This window comes from Lutjanus erythropterus, chromosome 18 (assembly GCF_056507025.1).
Source record: "Lutjanus erythropterus isolate fLutEry1 chromosome 18, fLutEry1.hap2, whole genome shotgun sequence".
Taxonomy (NCBI): domain Eukaryota; kingdom Metazoa; phylum Chordata; class Actinopteri; order Lutjaniformes; family Lutjanidae; genus Lutjanus; species Lutjanus erythropterus.
Window position 1 is genome coordinate 32,317,136 of NC_139334.1, and position 21,623 is coordinate 32,338,758.

At 41.1% G+C, this 21,623-nt stretch overlaps 1 protein-coding gene across 7 annotated transcripts in view; it reads right to left on the reverse strand.

Annotated features, from left to right (window-relative positions):
• Nucleotides 1-20,920, reverse strand: part of myt1lb (myelin transcription factor 1-like, b) — a 142,311-nt gene extending 121,391 nt beyond the window's left edge. For 4 of the 7 annotated variants that reach the window (XM_084742302.1, XM_084742305.1, XM_084742301.1 and 1 more), the window contains exon 1: nucleotides 19,054-19,325. The gene's annotated coding sequence lies outside the window, so the exon portion shown is untranslated. Of the gene's footprint in view, nucleotides 1-19,053; nucleotides 19,326-19,750; nucleotides 20,202-20,889 lie in introns of those variants that run through there. The other 3 variants (XM_084742300.1, XM_084742299.1, XM_084742303.1) reach the window with 3 other exon arrangements.
• Between the last annotated feature and the right edge of the window lie 703 nt (nucleotides 20,921-21,623).

Below are 21,623 nucleotides of genomic sequence, written 5' to 3' on the forward strand. Positions count from 1 at the left end.
GTCAACAAAGAGAATGACAATATAGCCAGCTAGCTAGGGATCTCATTTAAATCGGCTAATCAGACACAGCCGTGCTTTGTGCTAAGGTGGAGCCCTCCTGAGACCAAAGCTTCGGAGACGAGGGGAGCGTATCATCTGACTCTGCCAGGCAAGATGCACCCAAACATGGGGGCTGAGGGAGACGCAGGCAGGCTGTAGGAGCCGGGGCTGTAATTAGGTGCCCTGAGCTTGACGCCCACACGCCTCGACTGAGACGCCATCCATCCCTCCCTCCCCACTGCAAATAGGCTCCTGGGCGCCTGGGCTCTGGTACACAGCCACACACAGGTGCAAATACACACACATGTACAATATACAGTATATATAGTTTGTGTCGTCAAGCACACAATGGAGGAATAAAATTCACCCACACAACTACTGTATGTGCACACACAAAAACAAAATTATTCTAACAAAATTAACATACAGCTGCAGAGTCTATATACATACTCAGAAACACATTTTTCTTGTGGATCATCATGTGATTATGTTTAAGGGGTTGCAAGGCTGTCCTCAAACAACAATTTTTGGTACTTTCTTCTCACATGAAGATGTGAACCTCTCAATGGTGATGTGATGATGAGATTTTATTGATACCAAAGCCATTATTGATTCTGCTCATCAGTCTGATTCTTTATCGATTCTGTTTATCTCTGTCAGGCATAAGCCTGGAGGAGATCATGTGATAGGTTGTGTGCATGCATGTGTGTGTGCCCATGACTAACTGGGCTGACGTTTGTCCACAGCTAATCTCAAATACTACTGGACCCTTCAACCTATTTTTTCAGCACATTTTTGACTGTATGCTCAAGAACCTCTCAGGGTTGGAGTGATACACAATTCTCGAAAAACCTAGAAAAAACTTATACATAACCTATACCGACTGTTGACTCCTCATTCCTCTATCCAGCCGGTAAGGACTTAAAGTCAACTGCTCGGCTAAAACAAAATTATCTACAAGCGGTGCTAGGGGTTAACTAGTTACATGTTAAATTACAAAACTGCAATCCATTACAGGTAATGATCCGTATGTTTATGATTACAAAGGGGTTACATAAAATTATTCTTTTGGATTGCATGATTGCATGTCATCATCTAAAATGGATAAAATGAAAGAATATTTGTGCAGCATTTGCTTTCATTTAGACTTTCTTAGTCAAAGAAAAAAATCTTCTAAGCCTGCTTGCGTGGCACTAATATTATTCTAACATGATATTTACCATCATTAATGAACATGCTGCTTAGGTGGGAAGCAGTGGCACTCGAGCGTATTGTCAGATACGAATTTAAGCCCATGTCATATTACTGATGTTTCCACCCTTACTTGAAATGACTATTTAAAGACAGTACCACTAACACTGTTGTCATCTTTCTTTGTGAAATGAAGCCACACTTCATACTGTTACTTCCTCTCCACCATGGTTCCTTTTTGTTGCATGTTTGCAGCATTGTATACGCATGAGTTTGTTGTCATTGTCACTATCAGAAAAATATGCTGGCATCGATAAAAGAAGGAGCAGGCGAATCAAAAATATAGAACTGGTTCTCAACTAGAACTGGTCTTGATTCCCATCCCTACGTCTCAAACTATAAAACTTTGTGCTGTAAACCCACCATTTTCTGAGGGGAACTGTTTACGGATTGCACCAAATGTGTTTATTATTATTATTGTTATTATTATTATGCCAAGCTCAGCCAAAACACAAAAATAAAAAAATATATGCCAATATAATTTCCACTGTGAACCAAAATAGAAACCAAAAATCAATCCGGAGCACAGTATAGAAAAAAGCTAGCTATCTCAGCCGCAGAGCCTGTCTTCCCATCTCCCCTGGTCCGCGAGAGCAGAACACACTGGTGCGCTGGCTTTTGACCACGGCAATTTTAATCAGTCTTTTTCACACTTCATTGGGAATTCATCGCCGCCTTCCCCCTTCAAACATTGTTTGGGAGAGTTATCAGCGGCAGGCAGCATATCCGGTAATTATACATGCAAGGTAATGCTGGGAGCTGGGCTGAATATTTCAGCCAAATGCATGTGCTGCTGAGAGGCACTGGAGGGTACAGCTGCTTCATAAAATGCTGGGTCTGTGGTGGCCATGATTGAAGAATGGTGTCTGAGAGTCACATCCAGAAAGTAGTCGTTTATACACGCAATGTGAAGTAGGCTGAAACAGTAAGTTTAAAGCAATGTGATTTGCATTACAATGAGACAATTTGCCAAAGGTGTTGTTCTTTAATGTAAATCCTTCCCATGAATTAAAGCAGATTGCTGTGCTACAGATACGAGCATACAGCAGCAGATGAAGAGTGTGAGTGTTTCAGCACATTGCACATTTGAATGTGTTGCAGAGGCATGGTGCAAACACTACTAGAGACTAGATCACTAAAAATTTTGATGGTTCAACGTGTTTGTTTACTGTGTGAGTAAGAGGCCAGCTGTTAATAGGGTCTGAACACACAGCCAGACAAAAACCACAAAGACACACAGATGCACACATACACACACACACTGAAACCACCAGTCAGACACTAGAGGGTCCTCTGGGGAAAATAGCAGCGGGGGCATAACAATGACTCATCCAAACGGTCACGGAACACACAAACACACGTACACACGCACACACATCCTGCCATGGCAGCCAGGCTGTCAGATAGCATCAGCGCCCAGCCTATGGAGTACTGTTGACAGGTGTGGCCCGCCAGTCACGCATACACACACACCAGCCAGTCACGTTCCCCAACCCCTCGCCTGACAGGGAACCACATGTGATAATGTACCCCATTCGGTAACTCTGTGTGTGTGTGTGAATGTGTGTGTTTGACAAAGAGAGAGGGAAGTGAGAGGCTGTATGTTTTGTGAATGTGTGTGTCCCTGTACTGTCTGTTGTTGGGTTTATCTGCATGTATACAGTAGTGTGATTTGTGTGTGTGTGTGTGTATGCCCTTCTGTGTGTAAGGCCAGTCTACGCAGTGGAAGTGTATGGGAGTGCTGCGGTAGCTGTGAATACTGTGTAGAGAGGTATGGAGACCACTCCAGCATTGCAGCAAGATCAATAGAATAATCCAGAGCCTGACTAATTCTCTCTCTATTGTGTGCGTGTTTGTGTGTGTGTGTTACCGTATAGAGCCATATGCCTCTATGTTTGATGCGTGTTTGAATACGTTTTGGATGGGCACCTGGTCCAGCAAAGCCACTGTCATTGATGTCTATACATGCTATACATGCATAGATTCGTATCAACAGCATACATACAGCATGTGTGTGTAGGAGTGAAGCAGATGAATCCTGTGCTCTGTGAGTGCATTTGTGCAAATGTGTAACTATGAATGAACAGCTCAGAATGGAACGCCCTTCACGCACAAAATTAGTCTTGCTGCTGCGCACAGGTACACACCTCCGCGCAGTTACCGAATTAACAGGAAGCATGGCAAGATAGTCTGTCTAGCAAAGCAACAAACACGCACACAGCCTTGAGCACAATACCGACTAGGGCTGGACCATGTGGTCTAAAATTTAATCAAGGTATAAATTGTAGCATGGGAGATAACAGTGTAAAATGTCAATACAAATGCTTCTGAGAAGGGATAAAGCACTGGTATGGCAACTGTATGGTAGCAATTGCATAGTCTCATCTGTGATTTTAGAAAAAAATGTTTTTCTCAAGTATATCTGCCTCCTAATAGTCAACTAAAATGACAGTCAGTGCCAAGAGTCTTAGTCAACCACATTTTCATTTTTTGTTAGTCGCAGAAAAAAAAACACCTCAAATTCCACTCAGTTGCTGCACCTTGCTGTTTGGCCTGGGGAATTGTTGCAACACAGACCTTTTTTCTTTTAACACTGAACAAAATGAACAAAAAAATGTTCAATCTCACTGGTTGTTCCAACACAGTCAGAGTCATTACCGCTTTTGCCGGTAGTATTTAACAGGCGACTCCTTCCTGCTACTTAAATAATTAAAGCAATATCATACATGTGTGACAACTACTTGACTAATGGCCTGAACTAACGAGTACTGGTTGATTGAGAAAATCTGTAGTCAGAGGGGGCCCTAATATCAAGTATAACCACCCCTTGTAACCAATGACAACATACATAATTTGGAGATTATCATTTTCTTCTTCTTGTTTGACTTTTTAAACCTGAATCATGTTCATATGTGGACGCTCCACCAGCATTTTTTACCAATTCCTCCTCCACTTTGTTGTGTGCACTGTAGCAGTTATTACAAACAATCTCAAACCAAAGCTGTCTGTATGGAGTCTGTTTAGCTTTGTTTGCCGTAACTTGGTAAAGCTTCAATATTACTGGTTCTTTAAACGGTACTTTTAACATTTTGGTGTGATTGATCATCATGCTGCAGCCTCTCCCGTGCTCTTTGTGTCACAGCTGAGCTCTTCCACAAACACGAAACGTAAACACACACAGAGCAAAGTCTAAGCAGAGACCACTGTGGTCGACAGTAAAGTGACATGAGGAAGTTATATCAAAGAAGAAAAAAAAGGGTCTCTCATCCTAGCTACTGCACAGCACCATCAGCCATTTCTTCATTTCCAAAATAAAGTGGGATGAGTTCTCACGTTTTCTTGATGATTAGCTGGCGCAGGCCGATGACGCCAGGCTGGGACAACTTTTTTATTTTCGGTCGAGAAAAGTGAGGGCTTTATCAGTCAACATGGAATCATCAAAATTCATACCACAGTGCAAAATTACACTGATGTACTTCCTATACTATTCATACAGTCCATCCCTCATACCAGCAGACCTGTTTACTGCATATACTGTGTATAACTGTCTCAATTAGTTTTCTACCTGTATCACTGCTCATTGCTCAATCCTAATTAGGAGGCCATATGTTTGGAGTGTGAAACAAATAATCTCATTGTTAATAGAGGAGTACGCAAACATGCACGCAGGCACATGTGATGCATTCAAACACGGGAACAGATGGACAAACACACTTGCACATGCATGCCGGCATCCGCACACAAACAATAACCACCCACACCCGGGCACATTAACGCACCTCCCTCAGAACACACACAAACACACATACACACACACCCACAGACATATACAACCCACTCTCTTGCCTCTAAGCAGTCTAGTCCAGTTACTACAAAGCTCACCAAAAGCTCTTTGCAGATCAAATAATCATGCCTTCCATCTGTTTCCATTTCTCTACATTAGCTTTGTGAAGGCGCCCTACAGACCCTGTTAAGAAGCGCCGCAGCCATGGGTAAAATAATGATTCCTCTCTCAACCCCCTACTCCTCATTATCTCCATCCAAAGCCAATTCAATGACAGGGAGTAGATATGGGCCAATTGCATGTACGGTCCTTATGCTGTTCTGTAATGCCGTCTTACTGTGATATTATGCAGGGCTTGCAATGTAATGGGCTTTTTATAGCATATGAATAGTTATTTTGATGTTGTTATAGTATGAAATATAGATCATAGCGTAAGCTATGTCTGAAATATGTTGCCCTGAATCCTTTTGGAATCCTTTTGATTTTTTGCAGTGTGGCTACAGCATGTATCCATCTTCATTCCTTTAGTTTCTGTTCTGGACTAAGCACATACAGTATAATCTATTAGTTCAATCAAGCCAAAAATGACATGTTCAATAAATATGAAATACTGCACCGACTTAATGCACAAACTGTGGGATGAGAATGAATTAGTGAAATGCATAATACCACCATCTTCCTCATACAATGAGGTGGGAAGCTGATATTCAGCCTGTGAGAGTATGTGCCATCTCGCCAATGAGCTTAGGAAGGGGGGGAATGTTTGGTCCCTGTTATGCAAGATGGAAATGAGTTTGCCACGCTTTGCTGTAGCCAAGCTATTTTGGAACGGCTCACATCGGAAAACGCTGGGCCGAGCAGGAAAATTAGGTCATTTACAAGAGCAGGGCAGTGCCTTCGTTCGGCAAAGCGAGCGGCGGCGAGGGCTAAGACTAAAGAACTAAAACGTGTAGCGCTATTTATTCAGGGCAGGGGGTACACAGATTTGAGTAAAATGAACAAGATGTGGGAGCTTAACACAGGCAAAGCAAAGAAGCTTTTTAACAGAGACCTAAGAATGACCTGAATACATTGCAGCAATGGAAGGGAAGCGAGAATCCAGCTCGGAGTGCAAAGCTTCAAATTCCTCCTGCATTTTGTAGCAGATCACACTACACACTATGACTTTCTTGTCTGTATGCAGAGACCGATGCTGACACAGAGGGTCTGATTTATTATGCATGGGACTGTGGGGCGCAATTGGTGAGAGGGAATGAGAAACGATGGCATCCTCCTTGTTATCAGTAAATATGTGATCCATCCCCCTCGTTAACCACTGCACTGAGATGAAGAAGTGAAGGCAAAACTTGCCTCCCCACAGTTGTATTTGAGCTAATCATCCACTAGGACAAGGAAAATCCTGTTACAGAGACCAGATAACAATGAAACAGAGATGCACTGCAGTCAGAGCCAGAGCAGAAGGACAGACGGGGAGAGTACAGGGGGAAGAAAGACACATAAGATTTTTGGGAGACAGACAGGCAAGGAAGCTGTGTGTGTGTGCAGAGACAAAAAGGGAGAGACAGGCTAAGATAAATGAAATGACAGAGAAAGGACAGACAGGGAGAGGGTACACACAACTAGAGCAACTGGAACTGTGTGTGTGTGTGTGTGTGGCTCTGTAGGTGTGTATGTGTGTGTGTTTTGAGGGGAGTTAGTAGAAGGCCCCAGAGGTGCCTTGTCAGCGGTTTCAGGGGGCTGTGTCTGAGGAGGCCTCCAGGTGGCAGGTGGATATGCCCTAGTTTGAGGAGCGGCGTCTCTGTCTACTACCTTACACTTACGTAAACACAAAAACACACATTACACAGATACGCAGGAGGCATGTGCATAAAGCATGTAAACAAACACACAGGACCTGAGGTAAACATGTTCAGCTTTCACTTTATCACACTCTGATTATTTAATGCTGAAGTCCCCAAGGAGCCACCTTACTTAGCCACAGTACAGTGCAGTTTTGTGCCGCACTCAACTTTTTTTTATTCCTCTTAGAATAAAGTTCTTTAAGTTCAATCAAAAGCTTTATAAGTTGTTTTCAACATCCAATTTAGGGTTGGCAATATATTGGATATATTCAATATATTCGCATAAGACTTAAGGCGTGATATATAGCAAATGACCATATTGTCAGTGTTTTTGGCTGGTCGCCACTGAGGGGTAGTATTATTAATATTAATTTAGCCACCCATAACATGCGTTGATTAGTTACAGGTTGCAGTACAATACTAACTGAAAGGCTGTTTGTTGTGTTTGCTGCCACAGAAAAAAAACAACAAAAAATAGAAAGTCTCTGTTTATGTAAGTTAACTACAGGGTCTGTTGCGGCAGAACTGATCCAGACTGAACAGGTAATGTTAGCTAGTTAGCAGCTACAACAAAACATGATAAATCTAGAACTGTAACAGTTGTTAAATGATTAATTGTCAGCTACTTTGATAACAGATTAATCTGTGTAATCTGACTAATATTTTAAGTAAAAAGAGTCAAAATGCTGTGATTCCAGCTTCTCAAATGTGAATATTTTATGGTTTCTTTACTGGTTTATGACACTAAACTGAAAATTTTGGGGTTATGGACAAAACAAGACATTTTAGGACGTCACCAAAAATCAAAGACATTTTTACCCTTTTCTGGCATTACAGACCATGCAACCAATCAATGTATTGATATATGGTATATGGCAGACCTCTGATTTAAGGCTATCTTAACGGTCTTTAGCCTGATCTGGTGCTAACTAGCCAGCTCACTTTCGCAACAAATCCTACTAGAATGCCATTACACACACACAGATTAACAACAAGACCACCTTAACGATAAAGGGGAAGGGTCAGACCAAAACCAGAGGTGGAAGAAATTTTCAAGTACTGAAGCAAAAGTTCTAATACCAACCCCACTGTGAAAATACTCCACTACAAGTAAAAGCTCTGCACTCTAAACCTTACTGAGGTAGAAGTATGTAAGTATTATACCAGTGTTACTTCAATGCTCCCTGTCGGCATCTTACTATTATATATGATGTTTTTGGATTAATATCACTACTGCATTAATGTGTATGTTCCATTTTACTGTTGTAGATATTTACAGTTGTGATTATTTTAACAACTGTGGATATTTTAAAGGGACTGTTTACCCCAAAATCAAAAATACTCATTTCCCCCCCTGGCCTGCAGTGCTATTTATCCATCGAGATTTTTTGGTACAGAGTTTTAGAGATATCAGCCAAAGAGATGTCTGCCTTCTTCCAATATAATTAAACTGCTTGCGGCACATAAAATAAATAAATTTTAAAAATTGAAAACCAGGGTCTCTTTCCAAAAATTATGACCTGGTTATTCAGGATAATCCACAGACCTTGTTGTGAGCAGTTTCATGTAACTACTTTCTTTCCAGGAGAAAAAGAGTAGAAAGAAAGTAGTTCCAGTTTAGAAAGAAAGTAGAGTAGACATCTCTAAGGCCAATATTTCCACAACTCTGCAACTCACACAAAAATCTAGATGGATAAATAGCACTAAGGCCAGGTGAAAAATGTGTTCTTGATTTTGCCATGAACTGTCCCTTTAATCTACAGCAATGCATCATATTCTAGAAGATAATAACATAGTTTGACTATTTGAGAATGTATGGTATGTTATTTGATTACAAAATGTATATGTCAAGATATATATTGTATATATCGTGGGATAGTCTAAAAATATCAAGATATTATTTATAAGCCGTATTGATCAGCCATAATAAAATTATTATTAATGTAAAATCCAGGCTTTACATAGAATACCAACTGTTAACCCCAGTGATTTCAAATCTCACTCTGCCTTTAATAATTCCCAAAAAGTAGCAACAAGAAAAATTTTCTCTCCTCTGATGACACACTGAGATTGCATTCTTTTGCCTGTATGTGATGGTTTTACCGATAACTGTCAAAATGTCACACTACGACCAGGCTCCAAAAAACTGGACTCTAAGAAGGAAACGTGATCGATCTGACTCGAATGCACATGGCAGAAAGACGGATTATCTAAACTAAAATGGCCTTTCCAATTCTCATAACCATTCTGACACCCTTTAAAAAGGAACCAAATCAAAAATGAGTGTGCTCGGATTGTTGTCTGACACAATCCTTGCTGCATCTGAGTTTGATTTTCGGAGCTAGTCAAAGCAAGCCATAAGCACTAAGTGGTCAAAATTGAATCCAAATCATTGTTCCCCAAACAAAAGCTGTATGTTCACGAAACAAAGTTATTGATCTGTGCTGTGTTTTCCTGGGCATTTGTGTGGAAGTGTGTGTGTGTGTGTGTGTCAATATTTATGCATCTATGTCTGTTTATGTTCCAACTGTTGCCTCAACTTGCATGTTTGCATGCATGTGTACACATATGCCTGCCCGCATTTGGTACAGCGCACGCATGTGTGTGTGTGGCTGTGGTTGTGTATGTGTGCATTCGATGAGCCGTCAGTCCTAAAGAGGGGCTATGCTGCTGTCATGCGATGACACCTCTTATTTGCTGCTGTCCTGTGAAGCGGAGCTGAAGGCAGAGGTCAGGCCACCCTCACAGAGACGCTGCGACTCAGAGCACATCATGTCTGCCTGCCTGCCTGCCTGCCTCTCAGCGCTGTAGTGTAGGCCATAGCCCATCACACACGCACACACACACTCATGTAAGAAACAATCACACGCATTTATTCACATACACACACACCCAAACTCATGCTCTCCTGAATTCCAAAAACTAGTCACATTTATTTGAATTTTTAATTAAGTCTACTTCTTTTCCAACATGCCTCAAGTAGAGCTGCTCAGTGCACACAAAAACAACTGTGAAGGAAAAATAATAGAATCTAGGTCTGGGCAATAAAACAATAGTGACAACAATAGACAATTCATCAATAGCAATAAGAAAATTGCTCAGTAAAATGTTAGTTTCACTTAGAGCTGCAGCTCGATTTAGATCGCCTACTATTTAAATAATCAATTAATCGGTTTGAGTCATTTTTTAAGATAAAAAGTCAAAATTCTCAGATTTCAGCTTCTTAAATGTGAATACTTTTTGCTTTCTTTACTCTAATATGACATTAAATTAAATATCTTTGGGTTGTGAGTAAAACAAGACAAAGCCTAAGACATCATCTTGGGCTTTGGGAAACATTGATCAACGTTTTTCACAATTTCCTGACGACTATTAATCGAGAAGATAATCAACGGATTAATCAGCTGTGAAAATAACTGTTAGTTGCAGCCCGATTACATTAAATGCAAACCACCAGGAGAGCACAAAATGAATATGCCCTTGCTCATAAACAGTCTATCAAATCACTTGATAATAGGGCAGTGTGTGAAATATCCAGAGACACTGGAGGGTCTCCGGCTACATAATGCCCCCAAAAGTGATGCTCAAGTCAATCAACTCAGCTATCCCCTACCTAAGTAATAACCTTTGCTTTCTCTTTGAGATATTTTCCCAACTGAATCCATATTTTTAACTGTGTGTACCTGCGATATCATTGTTTTTCCAGGTAGTTCGGGTTAACGTTAGGTTTTCTAAACTACATATTTGGACTGCGGATGATTTGCAGCCACGTTGAAGAAGGCCTTAGTAGAAACATCTGGGAATTCAGTGGCGGTATAAGGGAACACCACACAGTATTTTTCTGTATTCATATTTATGAGTAAATATTTTATTTGAATAATGAATACTGGACATAGTACACTTTTTTAGTGACAATTGCATGTGACAAATTTCTTTTTTTTTTCCAAGAGACCCCACAGAATCGCATAACGCAATATTAACAAAATCACATTATGGCCAAGTGCAATATCCAAATTGCAGAACCAAAACTGAATCACAATTTTTTGACAAAAAACAAATGTGTGAGAAAACAGCATTATAATGAGGAACTGTAGTGACACCGAGATGTCCTGGTCTAAAAATCTTGGATGACCCCAACAAATGTCACATCATCACTATTTCATTAGTTTTTTTTCATTAAAATTGAAAATTGTAATGCAAAAATGATCATTCCCACTAATTGCATTGCAATCACAATTTTAGTCAAAAATAATCACAATATGACTTTTTTACTGCAGTGTGGAGTGAGACAATGAGTGCAGATGGTGAGGAAATTGTAAAAAAAAAGTATAGGTCAGCTTGTCAGTATGGCAGTTTTTGGTTTAATTTTAAGCCTATTAAATCTCTTACCTGTGTACCTATATAAATAAAGTGGTGATATTGAACTTTTTTTCTCCTGGTCTTTATTAAAATAGGTCATTAAAAATGATTGATATCAACTGAAATGAAACATTTTACTGCAAGAAATTTTCAGCTATATTGCACGGCCCTAATAGAATCACAAAAATTGGCTGTTTCATTGTCTATAAAAATAAGTACTTTGAGTCCTGATTGAAACAAAAAGAACTTAATACAACGTCAGCAGTGCATACAGTTTTGGATTTTGTCTATATTCATCTCGCCCTGCACACCAGCGCCTCGGCAGAACACAGGATGAAGGATGAAGCCTGTACACGAGGAGTCCTGTAATACTCCTGCTGAATGCAACACTCCACTCAACAGTCATCTCTTCTCCCCACACCTCCAACCTCCCCCTGCTTGCTCCTGTAGGCCGTCCATTCGTCTTGACCGGTGTCACATGCCGTCATCAATTACCCATTAGACAGTGTAATATTCGCCCAATATTGCCGGTGTGTGACTGGGAGATTTTAGAGTGATCAAAACCGACAAATCTGATTTACAGAGCTAGTATAAATAAGGAGATTGTGCCCTCCCTGATTGCCCTGTTGAATAATGGATGCCTGTTTGGTAATCATTTTCCAATATCACACCACTTTCCAATAGACCGGCCTAGCAGAGTCCTCTCTTTCTTTCTCTCTCTCTTTCTGTCTCTTCTTCTTTTCTTTCTTCTTTCCTCCCTCCTTTCTGTCTGTCCTCTGCTACATTCCTTCCTTTACATATCCTAACCACACTCATTGTCTCTTTGACCCAAAGTATCTGGGGACTCCAGTGATGCTACAGTGATACCGTCATTACTGAGGAGGCGGGTGTTGTTGTGATTAAAACATTTCATTTTCTGATTCATCTTGTCATTGTTTAGAGACAGAAAATGTCATCAGTTGACCAATATTAGAGTTGATTCAATCTGTAAAAGTTTATGTAAAATGTAAAATGTTGAACTTGAAAATAAATTTGACTTTACAGCAAGTAAATTTCTTTTTACTGTAACACTGGTAAAAACAAACTATTGGCATCCTAATGTTTGCAAGTTTTAAACGTCTTATTTATGAGCCACGTCAAAGACACATTTCCATCAAAGTGTGAGAAAGATTCTGAGCTATAAATCAATATTTAAGTTTGAGATGCTTGATCAAATACAAACATCCAGTGGTTGCGCACATTACTGAGCTTCATGTCAACATTCAGCTACAGCTTGATGGATGCGAGGTTTAGCTCACTAAACTAGAATTAGAATCTGTGATGTTGCTTCCTCCCTGACGCTGTGTGAAGGCAGAGTATCAGGGGAATTAATGTAGATGGTTAAGCAGGGGGCACAATAGATTGAATTGCCTGCTTTTGTACCTTCCCTTTCTATCATGTTTGGCGTACACAACCTTCAGTCCACACTAAATGCAGTACTAAAACTAATTGTAATCGCATGACAACAACACAAGCACACTCAAGGTCAGTGCTTTGATGATATCGTAGCAGCGCTCTAAACAGCTGCTCCTCTGCTCTTTGTAATATTCTTCAAGGCACAGTTGTGCCTCTAATGGGAAAAGGCCAAACCAGGTTATGAAAATCCTTATTTACAGCTAGCTGCCTGGCTGTGTGAAGTAGGTCACAGCAGCTCCCGAAATGGAACGAACCTCGCTCACACCGTTTAATACTTTTCTTTTGAATGCTTGCTGCCGTACAATGGCACCGGAGGGAAACAGACACAAAAACACTGTTTTCACTCCTCCTTAGCACGAGCGTCTTGACCCTACTGTTAAAAATGTGTCTGCACCCTGTGGGAAAGTCCAGCTTTTACCTGACAAAACAACAAAAATAGGCTGTAACATCAACTCCAAAGACTGTAAATACCAGTGGAGGGCAGAGGTTTAGCTATTAATACTATTAAGAAGACACCAAGAGTAAGATTTCCAGAGCAGCTGACCAGAATATCTGCTATCTGAAATGGCCTCTAATGTCTAACCATAAAAAGATGCAGAGCAACAGCCCAGATTAAGTCTGATGGCGCCTTACAAACAAATGATCCCAGTGGCCTGCAGGTCAGGCAGGCTAATATAAAGCTACTATAACCTCATCTGGCACTTTACGCTCATCATCATAGACTCAGACATTTGCAACTTGTTCAATATGTCTGACAGTGCTGGATGGGTGTAGGCCTGGGGTGTAGGTGAACGTTGTCCCCCGGGGTGATGGATGCCTGTGGGAGGCTGTTATGCCACAAGGTGAAAATGTCCATTAATCAGCCCCACTTCCTCCATTGCCGTGGCTTTCCCATTACCAGCGTACTCCGAGCAGCCTGATTGGTTTTTAATTGGCCTGCCCGCCAGGAGATAGATCATGTTTTCCCCGAGTAAAGGCACGGAGGTGTGTGTGTACTGTGGCACTGGGGCTATCTCTGGAAGTATACCTACACCAAAATTTTCTCTATGCACCTATTTTACTAGATGGACCAACGACCAGATCTGGGTGGTAACCTGTCATATTACTTTTGCCTGTAACAAGTAATGTAACCTTTCTTTTTGAAATTTCAGTACTTAGATGACAGCTAGTAATTATGCAGGTACATCCCTCTTCATGTGAGATTAAAATTGTCATATCCAAAAACTACATCATATCCTCATCCCTGAGGTGTTTCCATGAACATTATTCATCCTCCATGAATGAGCCATGTCAGGCAAGTAAAACTGGCAAATCACTTTCCTGCACAGACAAGTGATACAAAACCAGAATTAAACTATCAAACCATTTTGAAAATTGACTAATTGTTAAACAAATTTTTCATGAAAAATGCCAGAAAAATATTTATTTGCCTCTCAAAAAGATTTTTCACTTTTCTTTATTCATCATCACATTAACACTAACTTGGACTTTGAAAAACTGGGATGGACATTTTTCACTATTTTGTCATTTTCTAGATGTTGCAGCCCTAGATTAAACATGACAATTAACTTTAGTCTTTATTGTTATTTAATAACCCCTAATAAAACAATTTGTCAGGGGCAAGTAAAATCTGACTTTCGGCAAGTAGATTTTTGACAAATAAAGAGGGAAAAAAAGAAAACACATTAATGGTGAGCTCCGATGATGAAATAATTTACTTCAAAGAAATAGTAGAAATGTTAGCGTTAATGGGATGGAAACATTTCATTCACATTCCATTGATTTTACCTTATATACTATAAAACAACAATGTTCAGTGTGCATGGGAATGAACGAGAGTCATTTAGTTATCCAAATTTTGAAGCTATGCTTAACATGTAATCTTATTATCCTTTGAAATTAATAGTAGCCTATATATTATTTCTTAATTATGCCTGGTTTAATTTTCTCCCTGTCAATTCCCTAATCCAAAATGTCGCCAAAGTGAAGTTCGGTGGCTGCTACAAATCCTGAATTTGGGTCTTTGTGATGAATGTGCCATAATTAATAACCTGCAGCAGCAAGTGTAGCAAGGATGCATGTGTGAAGGACAAGAGAGCAGCTACATCTTACACTGAGTAGACGTCAGTATTGACATTGTGTCTGCTCAAATAGATCAATCCCCTCTCCGCCCTGGCCTGACCACGTCATTGAGGCTGATTGGAAGAACACATTGATTCTCTGTGGTAGCTTCGCACAGTTTCGCGAGGACACACGTTCGCAACCCAACCACAGGCTGATCCCTCTGCTTGAATACATTTATCATTCGAGAGGAAACATTTAAAATAATCCCAGCTGTTGCCTAATCTATGAATCACTGTAAGGAAAGACAGCAGACAGCCTCCATGGCGTGGGCAAATACTGCAGGCCAGCACTTCTATAGGTGCACCACAGTCTGACGTCAAGGGCAGGTTATGTTAGAAGGCCAGCCTGTAAGCCCGTCTTAGCCTTCACCGCGGGGAGAGAGGGTGATCTGCTCTGCGCTGGGGAGATATGCTCCCGGTGTGGACTTGGAGGGAGCATCTACTAGGAGCTGCATTCAGTACAGCAGAGGCTGCAGATGGCAGCTATTCTGAGAGACTGTCCATGGGCTGTGCATGTGGACATGCATATAATTCAAAGTTAAATCATCTTCACCAGTTTGTTGGCAAAATACAATTTACAATTTTACAATATGTATAGTAATATTAGACTAATGTAACATCTTGTTAGATTGTATACAGAAATTAATTGATTATGAATTATCAGATTATAGGAAACCATTTTGATCTTCGATTAAGCAGTTTGAGTAATTTCTTTAAGAAAAAAAAGTCAAAATTCTCTGATTCCAGCTCTTGAATGTGAATATTTTCTGGTTACTTTACTCCTATGACAGTAACCTAAATAGTTGTGGACAAAACAAGACATTTGAGGATGTCAGCTTAGGCACAGATCAACTTTTTCGCCATTTTCTGACCAAACAACTAATCAGTTACTCAAGAAAATAATTGCCAAATTAATCATCTATGAAAAAAAAAAAACGTTAGTTGCAGCCCAAATTAGACTAAGGCAACACTGTGTTGCATTGTATGTCTTTACTTCTATTTATATTTAACTTTTCTACCTGGTTTGGAGTGCATTTCTTTTGTACTGCAGTCTCTTCTTTATGATACAAAGGATGTCGGGAGCTGCTTCCTTTTCATATGCCAGCTAGAAGCGTGTGAGGTTCTCACTATTTTCTTCCTTCATGCAGGAACCCCAACCAATGCGTAGGAGTTGCCAGTGCAGTGACAAGGATGTGATCCCTCACTGGCATCCACAAACTAATTATGCTTATTAGCTTGGTGTAAATTAAAATTCTATTTTCTCGTGTTTTTATGTCATATACCGCACTTTCCCTCAAAATACGAATATGCACATATGCACAAAGGGCTGTTACGATATCAGATCTCCATGACATAATTAAGGTGGCCAAAAAATTAATGATAATTGATGAAAAAAGATTGTTATTAGTCAAATTCATCTTTAACTTTGTTTACTGTGTATTTTGTCTCTTTTTTGGCAAATGAATTAATGGGAATGCAAGGATAGTGAAAGGTGGGGGGGGGGGGGGGGGCAATGAGGGGGAAAATGAGAACAGAGAGATTTCAGAGCATATAGTATATTTAAAAGCATCATTTACACAGTATTATCATATGTGTATTACTAACATGATCATCAATACTTGATGTTTTCATGGTTATTGTCAATACTGGTACATCAGGACACCCCTATATGCACATATATTTACAACTGCTAAAGTTCTTAAATGTGTTTTTGAATATATTCAATGTTTTGGTAATACATATTTTATCTCCATATGTGAAGATCTGACCACTGCAGTAGGTCACACACACAACCCGGCATGAATGCAGAGTCATGCTATGGTAGTGTATGGTCCAGACATGCTAAGCATAGCGTGTGAATGTGTGATCCAGCCACTCAACATGGAGGCTAATATTAGCACATGGCTGCCCCCCACACCCCAACCCACCCCTGCCGATTGCAAGCAGGGAATCCCCAGGAGGCTTTTTGCTGCTCATTCATTAGGCTGCTGAGGAAGAAGGGGCATACAGTATCTCCCACGCAAGGCTGGAGTAGAGACCCCCACCCATCCATCCATTAGTCTCAGACTGCAACCATACATCTGCAGTTTTTAGTCATATTATAATACTGTATTTAGACCTAAATAAGATACAATACAATAAGATAGAACATAATGAAATCTTCAAGAACATACTGAGCAGAGGCAGGGACTCTGTCACACATTACAGTACCTAAGTACAGTGCATCAGTACATTTCTTATGACCTTACAGTCCATATTCAGCAATCCCATCAACACCCAATTTCCTCTCCCCTCCAGCTCTGACTAGACTGTTGTGATTATGAGGGGCTGGGTTCCTCTACTTTCGTAGCAGAGAGAGAGAGGGAAGGAGAGACAGAGAGAGAAAAGATGGGAGGGAGGAGGGGGGGGTTCCCGCAATGTTGGTCTCAGTGAGACCCGGGTAGCGTGCTTTCCCTCTATAATTTAATCACATTCGGCTGTCTCCCTGTCCTCGGCTCGCTCAGCAAAGCACATCAGGCACCATGGTGGCACAAACACACACACAGTCGCACACACTCAGCACACCGACACAAGTCTCCCCTAACAAGCAAGACATTTCCTTCCTCCTCCAGCTAAAGGAACATTCCAAAGAACATGGCTTTACCTCATGTCAAGTGGTTTGCCCCGACAACGCTCTGTAAGATGCATTAAATACAAAAGCTCCCAATTCTTCCTGTGTGATAGATACTGGAGTACAAACATCAAGTATAAGGTGGAAATCATGAGAAGATGGAATACCTGCAGTGTTCACAAGCTTCTCTCTAATAATGGTTTTACAATAAAAGACTAGAGATCAGCCTAAACACTTACAAGTAGCAAAAAATGGATATTGTAATAAGATGACCTTTAGTACGCCTACATACTGTAGGTTGATATTTTGTCACAAAAATCTTCTTGGCTTTAGGAGCGCACTGTTACAATCCCCTCACAGTATCCCCAGATGTCACCAAACATTGTCTCCATCATTTGTTGACATGAGAAACATTCATTTTGACACACTTTAGGCAAGGGAGAGTAGACACAAGTAGCTCACTTTGTTTTAGAGCTTTGTTTGTCTTGACAGAATGAAACATGTTGCAGCGCATCTGCCTTCTGCTGTGTGTATACAGTATATGCCACCCACGGGAGCGCACACAGGCACACACAACAACATCTGCATTGTCTTTCACTTACACAGAAATCAGAAAAATTCTGAGTGTAGGATGAAATAGAAACTGTAGGGAATAGTGCATGCATGTGCGTGTGATTGTTTATATGCATGCAACCAAAGAGTTTACTGTATTTGAAGTTGGGAACTCAAGCTCCCTTCCAACTTCAAATTCACTCCTTTCACTCCCTTAGTCTCTTGTCTGTCTGTCTCCACCACTATAACTACTAATTGTTTTCTGGCAGTCACAGTGCCTACCTTCCCTAGATGCAAAACAGTATCCCCGCTACCCTTAAGACCCGGGAATGAGAGATCGCACAATGTGAGAGACTGATAAACCACTTCAGGACAAGCCAAATAAAAAAAAAATAAACACATCACAGGTGTATGGGGGCAGAAATTAATTTATCATAATGTAAAAATATTCTGTTTCATGGCTCAATGTGTATATAGAGAAATAATAAATGTCTTCAGAAAACCATCCTGTTCTCCAACACAGCTGAAGTTTGCAGTGCAGCATTATCCACAGCAGGAGCACAAAACTTCCAGAACAAACTTTCAAATGGGTGCTTCCATTAGACGGCTACTTCTGCATGCTTCTTTGTGAAATAAAACTGCATTCAAGAGGCAAAACATTCCTAACTTTAAGTAGGATAAGCAATTCTAGAGTGGGAAAAACAATGTAACACAAACATAATATTAGCCATTACAGAGCACCATGGCTGCAATAATAATACTAAACCAACCAAATCATCTCTCAGTAGTTACTTTTTCTCTCAGTTAAGTCACTGCACCAGTTCCACAAGATCACAGCACTGAACCGATCTGAACAATAAGTAAAACTACAGCAACTAATTCCACAAGAAAACTAAAATTAAGACTCAAATTAAAGCTGGAAATATTTTTTCATTCCATTCAAACATTATCTTTGCAAAATTGTAGATGTAGCTTATATCTTAAATGGGAAAGCAAAGACATGCAGCAAGATGCCATAAACAAGTCCAAGTTACCTACCAACTGCAGTCTTCTCTTTAAACTTTTCCTCCTGCTCTCCAGAATGCGCTTCCTCTCCTTTTTTCAGTCTTTCTTTTTACTTCTCTCCCAGTTCACTGCCTGTGCTCACTGCAAAGTTCTGCTCTCCTCCTGCATGCAAATCATTTTTACGACTTGAGAGATGACTGGGAATGAAGGAAGGAGGGAGAGCGGAGGGAGAAAGGATGACAGAGGGGTGGTAGAGTAGAGATAATGGTTGGAAGGCAGGCGACCAATGGGCCTGGAGCCTAATGGAAAAAGGGAATCAGGACACACCAATGAGGCGCAGCCTGGAGAGAGAGGGAGAGAGAGAGAGAGAGAGAGAGAGAGAGAGAGAGAGAGAGAGCGAGAAGGAGAGAGAGAGCGGAGGAAACAGGCGAGGGAAGGAGGGATGGCGAGAGCACAGTCGGGAGGAGACGGTGTAACGCAGACCGAGAAAGACACTGAGGGAGAGAGAAAGCACACAGAGAGAAATAGAGAGAGGGAGTGAGAGAGAGAGGAGAGCTGTACGTAGCGGGTGTGCACGGTAGGTGGAGAGAAGCGAGCATCCCAGGCGAGATGGAGAGACTGCAGATCAGAGAGGAGAACGAAGGGAAAGAAAAGCACAAAGAAAGAGAGAAAAAGACAGGCAGAAAGAGGAAGGAAGGAAGAAAGGGAGAGAAGGAAGGAGCTGACTTACCCGGGTACTGCTAGTGGCATCCTTCACACAGCGCCTCGCAGACTCCACACACACATACACATGCACCCACCCCAGCGATTCAGGCGCACGCCGTGCTGCCGCTGAGACTAACCAAAAGCAAAAACAACAAAGGAGAGGACTGCCAAAGCCGACTGGTATACCCTAAAGCAATCGTGTCTGTGTGTGTCTGTGAGTGTGTGTGTGTTTGCGTGCATGTGTGTGTATCAGGAAGAGAGGGTGGGAGTGTGTATGAGCATGTGTTTGTGCTGGGAGGAGAGGGAGAGACGGGTTGAAGGAAGCTAAAATGCTCTCTCTCCTTTCTCAGTGCTATAAGCTGAACTGGTTTCCTTCTCTTTCCCTCTATCTGTGTATCTGAGTCTCTCTGTACACTGTGCATGTATGTCCTCCAACACTCAATATGTTCCCTCTCCCTCCCCTGCTCTCTCTCTGCCTGCTAATGTGCCCTCCCTTCCTCTTCTCCCTCTTATACATTTATTCAGGGCTGCAGACTGTCTGCTCCCAGAGTCAGTTCTTCCCACGGGCCCCGGGTAGAGATGGAGGGAGCGAGGGAGGGAAGGGAAGGAGAATAGCGGAGGGATGGGGCTGATAGTGAGCCATGTGGAACATGTGCACTGCATTTATTTCAAATGGGAGAGACACAAATTTGTGCCTTTAAAAAGGCAAAATGAGCTCCACTCGTGGTTCAGTGCACATTATTTGGCCTGGGATCATTCAGGGAGCTGAGAGAGAAACAGGATGCAAACTTAAAGGAAGTCTCTGGCTGATGGCTGGCTTGCTGTTAATTAACACTTTTTTCCCCCCATTCCAGGCTTCGAGGCTGGCTGAGCACCAGAATTAAGAGCGCAGAAGATGAATGAGTATTGAAACAGGCTAGTTGTAGCCATGTGTTCAGTGATGAGCAGTGGTAATGTGCTGCTCCCAAACAGGGGACAATATTTACAATATAATCATGTTCAAACCATAAAGAGGGTGACATTCATGTGCACTCTTGTGTGAATGAAAATGGGAATAACAACGTGATGATTTCCATATTTACCCAGATATGCAAACACAGAGAATGCTAATTTGATCGCAGAGACATCATCATAATTAGATTATAAATTAGGTTCATTTCTTACCGGACAAGAGGTGCTAATTCATTCATTTTCCACCAGTGGGGGAGACTCGGCTGAAATGCAGCAGCCACCTATAGGCAGAACAGAATATTGGGGTCTGCTCATATGCTCAGCTGACAGCGACAAGCAATAACATATTCAAATAAATTCATGTTTACACATAAATATTCAGAATAACATTCAGAGACATAGGCCTATGTTGAGCTCTTCCAATCCAGTATACATGTATATGAGGCACATTGTTTTGATCTTCCCCACAACAATAAACAAATCAAATGGCATACAGCAGCATTTTACAGAATCAACAAGCACCGCTCTCTCCAACAATGCTGCTGAGCAGTTGAGGAAGGCATGATAAGTACTCTGGTGGGTTGGGACACAGATGCCCTCGGGGCATTCAATATTAGCAATTTCAAATTCTTATTTGGCTATGTTAATGCCAATCAAGCACAATTAATTAACCCCACATTCTTAAACAAATAAACAAAGGGGAGAGAAGATGAGCATGGATAAGGAAAGTGCCGGTAATCTGAGGAATCATGACACATTAGGAACACTAGCCGGAAATCAACGTTCAAGCAGTTATTGTATTATGATACTCATGTATCAGCATGGAATCATGTCTCACTAATACAGCAGTGCACTGCTCACTGTTCAAACATGGATGTGCACAGGCTTTTTAAAGCAGAGGGTCCCTCAGTTCAGAACTGAATACAATGTGAATCAGTCTGTGTTTA